The following is a 15,807-nucleotide window of genomic DNA, read 5'->3' on the forward strand; positions in this document are numbered from 1 at the left end:
GAAGAGAATATCTTTGTTCTTATGAGAGAAAGGAGAGAGAAGAAAGAATGAGAGCAAGAAAACAAATGTATAAAAATGGCTAAAATTTGTGAAGGGTAAATGAAGTTCATTGTACTATTTTTGTAAGTTTTCTGATGTCTGAGTATTTTTCAGAATAAACAGTTTAAATTTTAAAAAAACATAAGCATTGTAAAATTTAAAATAAGATATTAACAAATCTGCTTTGAAAAGGCAGAGATGGAAGGATTTCCAATTAATTTAATCACATGGCAACTCTTCTTGAGAGAACTCATGGATCCTATTTAAAGCACCCTGAGATTTGCTAGTGGCTAATAGTAGTGCTAAAATGAGTTAGGCAAGCAGAGTTAAGGAAAACCTCAACAAAACCATACAGAACTCTAGTGTGTCACAATATTCATCCTTTTCATCGTCTACTGGGGAAACAAACCCAATCTTCAAGTTAATTATCCCAGGTCCCTATGCAGCGATGAGATCTATTCCTTTTTTAAGATTTTATTTATTGATTTTACCGAGAGAAGGGGCGGGGGAGCAAGAAGTATAAACTCAGTTGCTTCACTTCTGTTGTTCATTGATTGTTTGTCATATGTGCCTTGACCAGGCAAGCCCAGGGTTTTGAACCGGTGACCTCAGCGTTCCAGGGAAATGTTTTATCCACTGTGCCACCACAGGTCAGGCAAAAATCTGTTTCTTTTTTTTTTTTTTTTTTTCATTTTTCTGAAGCTGGAAACGGGGAGAGACAGTCAGACAGACTCCCGCATGCGCCCGACCAGGATCCACCCGGCACGCCCACCAGGGGGCGATGCTCTGCCCATCCTGGGCGTCGCCATATTGCGACCAGAGCCACTCTAGCGCCTGGGGCAGAGGCCACAGAGCCATCCCCAGTGCCCGGGCCATCTTTGCTCCAATGGAGCCTTGGCTGCGGGAGGGGAAGAGAGAGACAGAGAGGAAAGTGCGGCGGAGGGGTGGAGAAGCAGATGGGCGCTTCTCCTGTGTGCCCTGGCCGGGAATCGAACCCGGGTCCTCTGCACGCTAGGCCGACGCTCTACCGCTGAGCCAACCGGCCAGGGCAAAAATCTGTTTCTAATGGGTCTGTTTTTAGCAGGGACAGGTACAAGCATGTATTCTCCAGGGGGTCAGCCGCTGCTAATACAATAACACCCATCTCCTCTGGGTCTGCTTTAATTCTAGGGCATGAGTCTGACTTCAGCAGTTGTTGAACAAATTAAGTCTAGCCTTTTTTTACCTACCCTTCAAATATGTAAACTGTGCGCATGTTGATCACAGCACAGTGGAACTACCCTCACAGACAGGTCAGCAAAACCTGGGAATACATCCCAGAATCAGTGGTGTGTATCATTTACAACCACATCCAGTGCTGGCACTGAGACTGTTACTGAGAAGTCATCAGGTCTTATAGTGATGAAGGTGACATTTAAAGTGGAATATCCTGCCACTTTGGTTTCACAGTGTGCTGAAATGATCCACCCCAAAATTAAGCATCCTGTTTCCCCAGGCTTATGAGCTGGAGAAACAGGCTAGTCCTCAAGTTCCTGGTAGCATTCTGAAAGCTGGGACTACCTAGTGAGAGTGGAGCCATATCCTCACAACCCAGTCATATAGGTGACCTGCCAAGAGCAATCACCCGTAGCCAAGGTGCTTTAGTGTTTTTTTCAAAGGTCTACGAAATAGAAAATCAAATCCTCTGGCATCTCCTACAAACACTTTGTTAGGCTCTGCCAAGGAACAGAGACACCAGAGAGGCCTGGAAAGGAATGGGTACCTGAGGTTTTTTGACCTGAGGGCTGCTATTGTATATCACACTAAGGAAATGCAATATGTCTGGAATTTGTAGAAGCAAGATACCAAAAGGATAATCACTTACAATAAAGTCGTGGATAGTCCCGACCATTAACGGACCAGACTGCCTATTTGTAACCTTTTGGCAGCATTAGTCATGGTTCATGGGGGACACAGGGCTTTTATGCCTCGAGATCTTCAATACAGCCGAGGACCCATACATAGAATCAGAAGAGTATGTATGTGTGTGTAGTTTTGTGTGTGTGTGTGTGTGTGTGTGTGTGTAGTTTTTAGAGAGTTATATATACAGGATGAGGCAGAAGTACACTTATGATGATGAGTATGCAAAACAGTTTATTCTTGTTTCATTATTTATTAATGATTGTATAATTTTCCATATAAACAACTGTAAACCTGCCACAACTGTAAACTGTAACATTTCTGCCACATCCTGTTATATATATTTATATACATCTATTATTTATATTGTATATATAAACACATATATACATATATAGTTATTTTTAGTTATTTTTTAAAAGACACTTGAAAGTAAACAGACTTTTTTTTAGCAAGGGGGGGACAGACAGGCTGGAAGGGAGAGAGATGAGAAGCATCAATTTTCGTTGCAGCTCCTTAGTTGTTCATTGATTGCTTTCTTTTTTTTTTTTTTTTTTTTTTTACAGAGGCAGAGATAGACAGGGACAGACAGACAGGAACGGAGAGAGATGAGAAGCATCAATCATCAGTTTCTCGTTGCGCGTTGCGACTTCTTAGTTGTTCATTGATTGCTTTCTCACATGTGCCTTGACCGTGGGCCTTCAGCAGACCGAGTAACCCCCTGCTGGAGCCAGCGACCTTGGGTCTAAGCTGGTGAGCTCTTTGCTCAAGCCAGATGAGCCCGCGCTCAAGCTGGCGACCTTGGGGTCTCGAACCTGGGTCCTTCCGCATCCCAGTCCGACGCTCTATCCACTGCACCACCACCTGGTCAGGCTGATTGCTTTCTCATATGTGCCTTGATGGTGGTAGGGCAGTAATCCAGCAGAGCGAGTGTCCCTGTGCTCAAGCCAACAACCTTGGGCTTCAAGCCAGCGACTTTTGAGCTCAAGCCAGCGAACCCACACTCAAGCTGATGAGCCTGCACTCAAGCATAACAAGCCCATGTTCAAGCCAGCGACCTCAGGTTTTCAGCATCCCGGTTCAACGCTCTGTGCACTGCGCCACCGCCTGGTTTGACTAAATAGACTTCTTAAAGAATCAAATTTATTTCCAAAGACTGAACGTGGTTGTTTGTTTGTTTATTTATTTATCTTTCTTTTTTTTTTAATTGAGAGGCAGTGAGGCAGACAGACAAATTCTCGTGCCCCAATTGGGATCCACCCGGCAAGCCCCCTAGGGGGCAACACTCTGCCCCTCTGGGGCCACTGCTCCATTGATTGGGCAACCAAACTATTTTAGCACATGAGGCGAGGCCATGGAACCATCCTCGGCATCAGGGCCAAGTTGCTTGAACCATTCAAACCATGGCTGCGGGAAAGGAGGAGAGAGAGAGAGAAAGAGAGAGAGAAGGGGGGGTGGAAAAGCAAATGGTCACTTCTGTGTCCCCTAACCTGGAATCCATGCACATGGTTATTTAATCTCCAGTACTGAATAGATTTTTTTTTCTTTTGTTAGTTTTTGTTTTTAAGTGTGAATACAAGTGATTAATGAGTCCTGACTTGTTAACAAGCATAGTTCTAAAGTTCCTGCTGTCATCAACTTGGGCAACAAATGACCCACTGGAAGGCAAATCCGCTTAAAAGATCTCTGTATCTTGTTCTGTGACTAAAGCAATACACTAATCTCACAGTGAACCCAGAATGATTCAACATTTTCCCCCACTCCTCCCTTGATCTTCTGGTTATACTCTGAGCCCTGCAAGAATGTTGGTTTATGCTTCGACATTTGCGGGGGTGTATTTTTTTAGTGAATGTAATATGCGTATCTTGCTAGGAGTTAAGCAGCCTTTGCGGGAGACTGGCAGTAAGCTGCCAGAGTCCTCGTAGTTCAGATCTGTGGGGGGCAGAGGTGTGGGAGACTGCAAGCTGCCAGAGTCCTAGTAGTTCAGATCTGTGGGGGACAGGGGTGCGGGAGACTGCAAGCTGCCAGAGTCCTAGTAGTTCAGATCTGTGGGGGACAGGGGTGCGGGAGACTGGCAGTAAGCTGCCAGAGTCCTCGTAGTTCAGATCTGTGGGGGACGGGTGCGGGAGACTGCAAGCTGCCAGAGTCCTCGTAGTTCAGATCTGTGGGGGACAGAGGTGTGGGAGACTGCAAGCTGCCAGAGTCCTAGTAGTTCAGATCTGTGGGGGACAGGGGTGCGGGAGACTGGCAGGAAGCTGCCAGAGTCCTCGTAGTTCAGATCTGTGGGGGACAGAGGTGTGGGAGACTGGCAGGAAGCTGACAGAGTCCTCGTAGTTCAGATCTGTGGGGGACAGGGGTGCGGGAGACTGGCAGGAAGCTGCCAGAGTCCTCGTAGTTCAGATCTGTGGGGGACAGGGGTGCGGGAGACTGGCAGGAAGCTGCCAGAGTCCTCGTAGTTCAGATCTGTGGGGGACAGGGGTGCGGGAGACTGGCAGGAAGCTGCCAGAGTCCTCGTAGTTCAGATCTGTGGGGGACAGGGGTGCGGGAGACTGGCAGGAAGCTGCCAGAGTCCTCGTAGTTCAGATCTGTGGGGGGCAGAGGTGCGGGAGACTGGCAGTAAGCTGCCAGAGTCCTCGTAGTTCAGATCTGTGGGGGGCAGAGGTGCGGGAGACTGGCAGTAAGCTGACAGAGTCCTTGTAGTTCAGATCTGTGGGGGACAGGGGTGCGGGAGACTGGCAGGAAGCTGTCAGAGTCCTCGTAGTTCAGATCTGTGGGGGACAGGGGTGCGGGAGACTGGCAGGAAGCCGACAGAGTCCTAGCTGCCCATTCCCCCACCTCACTTGCTTGACTAGGTTGCTAAAGGCTAAGCTCTTCCCCACAACCTCTGACTGTTTGATCAAGCTGGGAAAGGCAGTTTACATGCCCTTCCCCACACCTCCGTGTTAGCTGTGATGCTGATGGTTTCTACTTGTCCCCTCCCCCATGTTCCTCAGAGACTGGAGGCAGTTTTCTTTTTACCCTTTGTTTTGTGAAGTTAAGATGTTTTGCAGGTTGGGGAGGGAGGGGTTTCTGCACTTGGGAGAATTCTTGGTTTGCCTCAGAAATGTGACTTTGTATCTGAGCTCTCTTTGTTTTACAAATGACTTTGCTTTACACTATAAAAATAAAGGTTCTGGGAGTACAGGCTCTTTTGGTAGGTCATCAGCCACCAGCAGACCTCAGGATCCCATTCTTTTCCTTTCTGTGTTTATTTTCTAATCCTCTGCCATTCCCACTCGAGACCCACAAAATTACAAGTCACGCTGGTTCGTGATAAGCCTTGCTGAGGGGTTGGAAATTTTCTTCTTTTTATTTATTTATTTTTCTTTTCTTTTATTTTTTGTGGGGAGGATATTGGATTCTGGAATAGTAGGTGGTACATAGTTCACTTGGCATCAGTTAAAAATATTTTGGGGGGGGCCTGACTGGGCGGTGGCGCAGTGGATAGAACATCGAACTAGGATGCGGAAGACCCAGGTTCGAGACCCCGAGGTTGCCAGCTTGAGCGCGGGCTCATCTGGTTTGAGCAAAAGCTCACCAGCTTGAGCCCAAGGTCGCTGGCTTGAGCAAGGGGTTACTCGGTCTGCTGAAGGCCCACAGTCAAGGCACATATGAGAAAGCAATCAATGAACAACTAAGGTGTTGAAATGCGCAATGAAAATGATCGATGCTTCTCATCTCTCCGTTCCTATCTATCTCTCTCTCTCTCTCTCTCTGTAAAAACAAAACAAAACAAAAAACCCAAAAAAAAACAAAGACAAAAACAAAGAAAAAAATATATTTTTTGGTAAATATATATAAGGTCTACCAGAAAGTTCTGTCTGTTTTTGGAATAAAACAAAATACAAATTTTTCTTACTGTCAATAAACTTTATTAAATAATATATTTCCACACCAATCCTATCTTCCGAATATGGTCTGAAATGGTTTGCTGAGCTGAATTAAGCCTTTCTGCGATCTCCGATGTTGTCAGAAAAGGATCTTGCTCCAACATGGTCTTAACAACATCGTCATCGATCAAAGATGGTCCCCCAGAACGTGGCTTATCAGAAAGGTCAAAATCACCTGTTTCGAATTTTCGAACCATCTTCTGCATGTCCTATCAGAAACTCTACCTTCACCAAACACTTATAATAAATTTCTATATGCTTCTGTAGCATTTCTTCCTTGTTGAAATTTGTATACAATACAGTGGCTCAAATGAACTTTATCAGTAGCCATGGGTGTAAGGTATTTTTCCCTGCTGAGAAGGAAGGAAGGAACGGGGCTCGGAGCCACCAAGTGTGGAATAACAAAAGGCTTTATTGAGTACAGCGCATCCCGCCCGGCAAGGTTCCCTGGCCCCGAGGAAAGATGGAGGCCAGGGAAGTTGCAAGGATTAAACTGCATGGGAGATATTTAAAGGGGTCCCTGTAGGGAAGTCGAGCTAACATGACGTGGTGAAATCTCACTGGCTGGCGGACGGTCACTTTTTCCAAAGGGTTCCTGTGAAGCCTCTTTTGGCGCGCTTGGTTGTGGGCGGTCCTAGCCAAAGTTCGCGGGTCTGGGTTCCCCACGTGACCATCCCCCATTACCCACCGACCTTACAATGGGTACACTATCGCTTCACACATAAGACTAACGTGAATCAACTTTGTTTTAGTTAATTTGCTACGTCAGTATGTATACATTAAGTGATAAAAATAGAGAGGCACACATGAGCCCAATAAACATGTGCTTAAGTGTCGAAACTTGTTGTGATAGAAACAGACAGAACTTTCCAGTAGACTATATATATATATATATATATATATATATATATATATATATAGTATCAATCCAGATTCAGAAACTTGAGGTAGCCGGTCCAGATAGTTTCCTTTCATCTGTAAACTATATTGCTTTTACTGATCTTGTAATTTTCAAATGTATAATGTGTTTACAGACATGCCCTGCATTTAGTCTGTCTTGTTCCTATTTGATTTTTGTTGAGTTTCCTGCCTGCTCACCACAAGCTAGAAGGCTTCAGGCTCATGGACAATCGAAAGCAGAGGCATCACTGGGCTTTTTTAAAGCACTGAACAAACTGAGACCTCATTGTGGTGGCACAGTGGATTAAGTGTCGACCTGAAACGCTGAGGTCGCCGGTTCGACCTTATGGTCAAGGCACACGTGGGAGTTGATGCTTCCTGTTTCTCCCCACTCTTCTCTCTCTCTTTCTCCTCTCTTTAAAAATGAATAAATAAAAATTTAAAGCACTGAACAAACTACAAAATGCAACATATCACATGCTGACATAAAAGAAGCCTGTGTTTTTGTGGGATTTTTTTAGAAATAGAAATTCTCAAAGTTTAAAAAAAATAATTTCTCTTGTGGTCACTAAATCACATTTGTACAATATTAGTGTCAATGTAAGAATGCCCAAACTTCTAGAGAATTTTTACAAAAATTTATTTGAGCCAAACAGACGATACACCTGGAAGCAAGATCTCAAAAGACTAAGAAAAAATGCTTCCAAGAATAACATTTTGCAGCTTCTTTTATGCATTTGGAAATAAGGCTGGAACATAAGGTAAGGTTCCATGAAGGTAGGAGAAAGTAAGGTAGAGGCTGGATTGTAGCATAGTTAAAACTATGTGCTCTCTTGAGGTTGGTTACTGTGAAAAAAAGCATTTCAAAAGTGTGTTAACCTAGATACACAGAAGCAATGGGCAGGGCTTGCTTAAGGCAAAGATAAACCTTTAACCGAAGTTATATGCCTGGGTCATGACTGCCCACTATGAATTTTTACGTTCAGGCCACCCTGTGTGGTTACTTTGGTCTCTGGGTGTGTAAGGCCCGCCCCACGGGCCTCCCTGAGCACGTCAGTCTTAGTATGTGGCCTCTTCTTTGTCTGCACAGCCTTATCCTCTACCAAGTATTTTTCAAGAAAGGTTTCCTGGTCTTTCTACTGAACGTGTTTTGGGAAAGTGAGGTGCAACAGGATTCTGACCACATGCCAGGTGATCCTTGGGGACCTTAGACACTTTTTGGGGGAAAGATGGCTCAAACCCTACAGCTTAACATATTTGATCTTCTCTCATATTTATTCTTTGTGCAAAGGCAGAATCTGTCCACACCGTCAGAGCAGTTCCTGACACGAAGTTGACCATCAGTCCCTTTCTGTTAATGGAGTGAATGAGTGAATGAACAAATGAAAATCCAGCAGATTGCAGCAAGGCTGACATTCTATTTATGACAAGACGAGTAGTTATCTGCCCGAGGACAGTGGGTCATGACCGTCTGGGAGCTGAGGGTTTGACCTTATGGTTTATTTGAGATCTTTTTCAATCTCTGGTAGCTCTGCTAGGAGCCCACCCTAGGTTCCTGGAGTCCTCGGGACTGTTTCAGAAAGAGCAGGACGGCCCCTCCATCAGGAAGCAGTCAAGAGGATGGGGTGGCATTTCCAGAGAGGACTAGGTTGGGAAAAGACTCCTTGTGGGGAACAGGGGGAAGCCAGCCACGTGTGGTGTGTGTATGGAAGGGGTGGGCTTCACGCTGCATCCCCAGTGTCAGTCTGTGGAGCAGGGCTTCTTTTTTTTTTGTATTTTTCTGAAGCTGGAAACGGGAGAGACAGTCAGACAGACTCCCGCATGCGCCCGACCGGGATCCACCCGGCACGCCCACCAGGGGGCGATGCTCTGCCCACCAGGAGGCGATGCTCTGCCCCTCCGGGGCGTCGCTCTGTCGCGACCAGAGCCACTCTAGCGCCTGGGGCAGAGGCCAAGGAGCCATCCCCAGCGCCCGGGCCATCTTTGCTCCAATGGAGCCTTGGCTGTGGGAGGGGAAGAGAGAGACAGAAAGGAAGGGGGGGGGTGGAGAAGCAGATGGGCGCTTCTCCTGTGTGCCCTGGCCGGGAATCAAACCCAGGACTTCTGCACGCCAGGCCGACGCTCTACCGCTGAGCCAACCGGCCAGGGCTGGAGCAGGGCTTCTTAAACTGTTTGTTGAATGACTCTGACTCACCCCCTGATGCTTGTTTTTGCTCTTATTTTCAACTATAGAAACCTTATCTTGTGAGTCAGGATGAGAGAGAAAACCATGAGCATCAAAACAGTGGGGGTGGGTGGAGGTTAAGCCTGAGTGGGGAGAAGCAAAGGGGCACACAAACCTATGTAAATTGCCCCCCTCATTTGCCCCAGAGGGCTTCCCAAGATTGAGGAGCCCTCTCCCATGGCCGTGGGCTGCAGCAGGCAGAGGGAAGACAGAAACCCTTCTGAACCCCACAGCCCGTGTGTTCACACCAGGCTTGATACTGCAGGTTCCGCCTGAATCCCTCTAACAAGCCCGAGCCCCTGAGTCCTGAATCAGGTGTGGCTTTCTTAAGGGCAACTATAAATTTAAAAATAAGAGGCTTACTTCTTCCAGGTGAACAGTAGAGCAGGGGACTTCCCCACCTCTCCCCCTTTTTTTTTTTTTTAAATTTCTTTCTTCATCCTTTTCAAATGCTCTTAAATCTTTTTTTTTTTTTTTTTTTTTTTGTATTTTTCTGAAGCTGGAAACGGGGAGAAACAGTCAGACAGACTCCCGCATGCGCCCAAACCGGGATCCACCCGGCACGCCCACCAGGGGCGACGCTCTGCCCACCAGGGGGCGATGCTCTGTCCCTCCGGGGCGTCGCTCTGCCACGACCAGAGCCACTCTAGCACCTGGGGCAGAGGCCAAGGAGCCATCCCCAGCGCCCGGGCCATCTTTGCTCCAATGGAGCCTTGGCTGCGGGAGGGGAAGAGAGAGACAGAGAGGAAGGAGGGGGGGGTTGGAGAAGCAAATGGGTGCTTCTCCTATGTGCCCTGGCAGGGAATCGAACCCGGGTCCCCCGCACGCCAGGCAGATGCTTAAATCTTTTTTTGTGGTCACATGAGTCACTTACCAGTCTTCAACTCAGGATCATCTTCTCAGGGACCCGGGAGCCACCACTTTGCTATATAATCATCAAGGAAGTCTCCTGGGAGCGCATGGCCTCAAGTGTCGCCTGGCTCTCACCCTGTGGAAACCCACCCATTGTAAATGATGTCTCCGTGTAGGGACCGAAGAGTGAGATTGCTTTGTCCGCAACCCCTTCAGCGGGTCATCCGGATGCTCATCTCACACTGGTTTAATGCTTGTTTGCTCATGTAACTTTTTTATTTCTACCTTTGTGGAGAGATTTTTAGGGTTAGGCATGGATCTTGTTTTTCATTATATTCCCCACACTTTGTACAGCACCAGGAACATAAATTTCATGTCAAGGACAGGTGGGGAGATGTGGAAACTTCTCTCTTGACTCAACAAAAGCAGTCCAGACCCTCTGCGCTTCTCTCCCGGATTCCTCACCGCTGATTTTACCTGTGGGCTGTGAACCTCTGGGCTTCAATATATGGGACCTGAATTTTTTTTTTTTTTTTTTTTTTTTGTATTTTTCTGAAGCTGGAAACGGGGAGAGACAGTCAGACAGACTCCCGCAGCGCCTGACCGGGATACACCCGGCACGCCCACCAGGGGCGACACTCTGCCCACCAGGGGGTGATGCTCTGCCCCTCCGGGGCGTCGCTCTGCCGCGACCAGAGCCACTCTAGCACCTGGGGCAGAGGCCAAGGAGCCATCCCCAGTGCCCAGGCCATCTTTGCTCCAATGGAACCTTGGCTGCGGGAGGGGAAGAGAGAGACAGAGAGGAAGGAAGGGGGGTTGGAGAAGCAAATGGGCGCTTCTCCTATGTGCCCTGGCCGGGAATCGAACCCGGGTCCCCCGCATGCCAGGCCGACACTCTACCGCTGAGCCAACCGGCCAGGGCCTGGGACCTGAATTTTGTGAGTGACTTGAGAGGGCTTGTTGATGGACCACGTGCTTCGCTTCCATCTCCAATTCCATCTCCAACCTGAGAGAGGCCAGGTGAATGGTGTGATTCCTATGAACTGAGGGGCCCCTTTGGGCCCTTCATCCAACCCTCTTCTCGCTCATCTTGCTGCCTCCCTATGCTGTGGCTGTCCTCTCTCACTCAGCAAGCCAACAAAATGAAAGAGGCTCTCCCACTGCACGGGAGCAGTACCTGTCCCAAGGCACCCCCCTCTCTTATCGCCAGGCCTCCTTCCCTGAGTCATACCCCAGAAAGTTCATGAATGGGAGCTGCGTTGGCCTTACCCCGCAGTTCCCTTGGAGACGCAGAACCCCCCAGAGGGCCTCTGCAGGCACACTCACACCTTCATTCCTTTGCTTTTCACAGATGTCCCCCCAGGACCTCGTGCTGTGAGATGGAGCTTAGGAAGGAGAAGGTGAGGACTGAAGAAAGGTGGCTATGGAAAAAGTTACTTTAGAGCTGGTGTGTAAGGAGAGGGCACCATGGGGGAGAAGTATTTTAGGACATTTAGGGGTCATGCATTATGAGATGCATTAGATGATTAGATGGGAGAGCCAGCTGTCTTTAGTGGGACCTTTGGATTTGGGGATATGGGGCTCCTCCCCACCCCCCCATTCTACTCTTCACCTTGATCTGTTACCCACCCCCCTTTTGGTTACCTGGAAAACAAAGTGAAGGGAAGAGACTAAATATACAAATGGGCAATGGCCAGACCATACAGAACAATAGCAGCTGCACCAACGAGCTCCAGAAGCCAGCCCACTGTATATGTCAGGCTTGTAGCAGATGAGACCATTGTCTCTAGCAACCTGTCCAGGAAGCTAAACGGCAACTCCTCTAACAATTGGCCTAAAATGACTTGGACTTGATTAATAACTGACAGCTTCCCTAATTTTTATCCCCACTTCCAACTTAGGAACAAACAGGAAAAGCTGAATACACTCCCTGAGCCAATCATACAGGACACCCCAGTTCTAGTTAGTGCCCCAGCTTCCCCAGGCCAACAGCCTGCAATCAGGGCACACCGGAGCCTTCCCTCTTTCCCCTGGAAGCCCCCCCTGTCTGCCTGGATGCCTGGAGTCTCTGCCAAATGCAAGTAGTGGTGACTGCCTCCCTTGCTACAGCGAGCTCTGGATAAGTAGCCTCTACTTTTCTCATTGTGTTGGCCTTGTTTATTTCCACAAAGATAAGACCAACTTCTCTTGTCTCAGAAGAGAGAAGGTTCCTTCCAGGGTAGGGAATGGAGGTGGTGCGTGATGGGATAATATCTTCCCCTCCTGTCAATGTAAGTTTGTGGGGACATGTCCAGGCGACTTTTCAGAACTGGGCTTGAAGTTCAAGGTCACGGCAGGCTTTTGCAAGATGTCCTGCCATTTTCCAACTTGCGGCATAAAAGCCCTTTTGCTTACAGACTCCTCACCTTGCTCTGTGGTGGTCCTGCCACCTCATTCCAGCCTGACCTCGCCAAGGAAGAGGCGTTGAAGCAGGAGTCGGAGGTGGTTTTCACATGTTCTGAAAACCCTTCCCCCACGTGGACACCCCAGGTGCTGAGGCAGTAGATCTGTGGGTATCCTTTTGATGCTCCGTGGGAATCGACTCTGGCCCGTCTCCTTTGGAAAGCAAACAGAAGGCCCTACTGGGAATTATGCTGGCAGAGCTGTAGGCAGTGTGGCGAGCTGCAAAAAGAGCTGGAGGGAGGAAGGAGAACACTATGAAAGAATTAGCAGGACTGTGCTTGGCAACCCCTTGGGGTAGTTTGATGGCTGGTGATAGCGATGATCAGATACAAAACACAGGCATCCTCTTCTTTCCCATCCCAACCACCACTTCCGGACAAAGATGAGTCAGGTTCCCACAGAAATAGTGGACCAGACCTGTCAGGCTAGCTTCATGTACTGTCTCCAGCTCCTCTTTCATGAAACTAAATAACCTTCCACGAAAAGATTCAGAGATGGGTCTTGCCTTCATATTGTAAGTTAAACCCTTAGCGAAAAGGTTCCTATTTTATGATTCTCCCATATTTTGAGAGAATGTTAAATTGGCCTTGTGGGATGATCCACGCATTATAAAAAAACATACATGTAAAGGTCCCAAAATGTCTGTACTGATCAGAGACGAGACTGGACACTAAACATCCTTGCTAACTCCAGTGTTGTCCTTTTGTTTGTTTTTGTTACGGTCCACAAAAAAAAAAAAAAAAAATCTGCAGGCCTTATAGAATCAAGTCACTGGGATGAAAAGAAAGGAATCGACAAAGCAAATGCTAACAAGCATCCAAGTGGCTGAAACCCCTAACAGGGATGCTTAGATTTGATCTTGTCATCGAAATGTAGCCAAAAATGGATGCAGAAGCTGTCCCAGTTGGATGGCGACAGCAGTAATGTTCATGTGGTCCGAGAATGCTCTAAAAATGACCCCGTGTAGATATTCAACCCAGTGAATTTGCTGAATTTCCCTTTATGGCCCTTTTTGAGTTTTAAAAGAAAAATGCTTCCAAAAAGCCCTCCAAGGAGATGTAAGAAGCATCATCAAACTCCCCTGTCCCTTCCATTGCGTTCCAAGCCCTTTTAGTATAATGACTGCGTCAGAGACTGTTTCCAGCACTGGAAGGCTTCCTCCGCCTTTCTCGTTTTTAACTGTCAGTCATTACTTGGGAAATATCTTTTTCACTTCCTGTTCCATTTTTGTGCTTATTCATCTTAATACTTCCTATCTATTACTGGCCCCTATTTTAGTGACTATAGTTGTCAGTAGAATTAAAACTCCATTAAGAAGAAAATATGTGAAAGATAAAACTAAAACATGCTTACCAATGGAGAATGCTAAGCATCCAGACCCTGGTGTTTTCTTTCATTAGCAGCATTCAGTCAAGGAGAGAGCCTCCCCTGACCTGGATACCAGTGTGTTTTGGAGCACACAAGTTGACCTAATGCTATTAAGATGCTTCAATAAAAAGAAGTTACCAATAGACAGGCAGTTCGGTTTAAAGGTTTGTTTTTGTTTTTCTTATGATGAGGCAATTTACAGCTTTTTTTCCTTAATAAAAATAATTATAACTCCTAGGCTCAGTCATATTCTTTTCTCATTTAAAGCAGCGTGTCCTCATTTGGTCTGGAAATGTCGAACAGAGCCTGCATGATTAATGGAGAGGCTTAGGAGAGGCTGGGGCCCTGCCAGGGCTTCCCCGTGTGCTCCAGGAAAACGGTTAACCGTTCCTGACCTCAGCTTCGCCACTTTGCTTGCTCTTGATCGTACTGCACAATACAGTGCAGTTTCAAAATGGAAGAAAGGGATACTTCTGGGCTTCGGACAGCACCAGCAGAAGCGAAGTACTGGTCAACTCTAGATCAGCCCAAGAGAGACCTGAGTGCCGTCAACCGTGTGCAAAAGCCATTGACACCAGACATTTTCTACCAAAGTGGTTTCTCAAGGTCAATTTCTCGCCTCACTAAGCATCATACAAAAACTTGTTTTTAGGTTTCCCATGGCAACAAGCAAGCATCCATCACACGGATGTTCCACGTGGCTTAGTCAGGGCTACTCCTGGGACTGGGGGCCCCTCTGCCTCAGCCCCCATCAGGAGCAGAGCGCACCTGTAGTCATCTGGCTCTCCCTTCGTTACTTGGTCTCCTGTGGGCCCAGCACAACCCCTCCCTTTCCGCCGCTTCTGCAGCCAACATGTAAGCATACAGAATCTCAAGTCCTCTGCCTGAGGCCCGGTCATGGTGGTGTTACCCCCACTCATCAGTGGCACCACCCCAAATTAGGCTTTTCCTGGTCTTGGTTGCTGTTATCTTTAAGTCTTTCTCCATGTTCAAGCCTCGCATGTCTCCCTGTACTTTGATATTCACTACTAGCATGTATGACTTTCTTAACTCCAGACCATTCCTGCCCAGCTTTGGGTATCACCTGACCTGTAAGCTAGAGTTTCTAGACTCCTGGTCCTGGGTCTGCCCAACATCACTACCCCCTACCCCCTACACCCCCACCCCCACCACCATGGACCTCTGTCCTCAATGCAACAAAAAGGAGGAGCAGTTCCTGGGTCAAGCCAAGCTTGTGTGAGGTTGTTCTAAAGTCATCACGAAATCCCCAAGAGGCAGCCATCCAAAGCCCAGGGGGTCGTGACAGCTGTCCTCTCTGGTCCAGCGGTTCTCAGCGTTCCTGCCATCATCAGCTCCAAAGTCATCTGAGAGCCAGTGCAAAACGCAGAGCTGTGTGCAATGAGAAACCCTGGGCCTGGGGCCCAGAACCAGGTGCTGCACCAGGCTCACAGGGGACTGTGGTGCTCACAGGTGGAGTGGACAGAGGGTTTCAAGGAAGGTTTTGCTAACAGGCTGTGCCCTTCATAGACCTCCGGTCCCCAGGAGAATACACAGGCCTCAGCTGGCCCACTGGGCTGACAGCCCCTGACCAGAACACTGGGATTGGTTTCTGGGCTGTGTCAGTAAGTCATCCAGACACCCACAGACGACAGTCACAGGGTTCCTGAAACAGGACCCGCACGGAGACGGAGGAGATACAGCAGAGCTGCGTCATGTCGTCAACACTTCCCAGCCCCCGGTCTGGCTCCGAGCCCATCGTGTTCCACTGCTCCAGGAGACAGACCGCATTGCAGCGGCCTCCAAGGGCCACCCAACACAGACTGTACTGCGCCAAGTGAATCTGAGAAGTCCAGGGCTGCGATAAGGCCCTGATTGTGAATTTTATGCATCCGGTAATCACTGAGAAGGAACACATTGTCTTGCCTTTATAAAAAAAAAAAATAGAGAAGTTCTCCAAGACATCTTGAAAGTAATAGATTAGAATAAATTCCAATATCTTGTTAATTAAAAAAAATTTTTTTCCCATTGACTTAGAGAGGAGAAGGGAGAAAAAGAAAGAAGCATCAACTCATTGTTCCACTTAGTGGTTCCATCTAGTTGTGCACTCACTGGTTACATCTTTTTAAATTTTTTTAAGATTTTATTTATTCATTT

At 47.6% G+C, this 15,807-nt stretch overlaps 1 pseudogene; it reads left to right on the forward strand.

Moving 5' to 3' along the window:
• Positions 1-1,104: 1,104 nt before the first annotated feature.
• LOC136404151 (FMR1-interacting protein NUFIP2 pseudogene) lies at positions 1,105-1,933 on the forward strand (annotated as a pseudogene).
• Positions 1,934-15,807: the final 13,874 nt, after the last annotated feature.

Source organism: Saccopteryx leptura, chromosome 4, assembly GCF_036850995.1.
Source record: "Saccopteryx leptura isolate mSacLep1 chromosome 4, mSacLep1_pri_phased_curated, whole genome shotgun sequence".
In the NCBI taxonomy this organism is placed as follows: domain Eukaryota; kingdom Metazoa; phylum Chordata; class Mammalia; order Chiroptera; family Emballonuridae; genus Saccopteryx; species Saccopteryx leptura.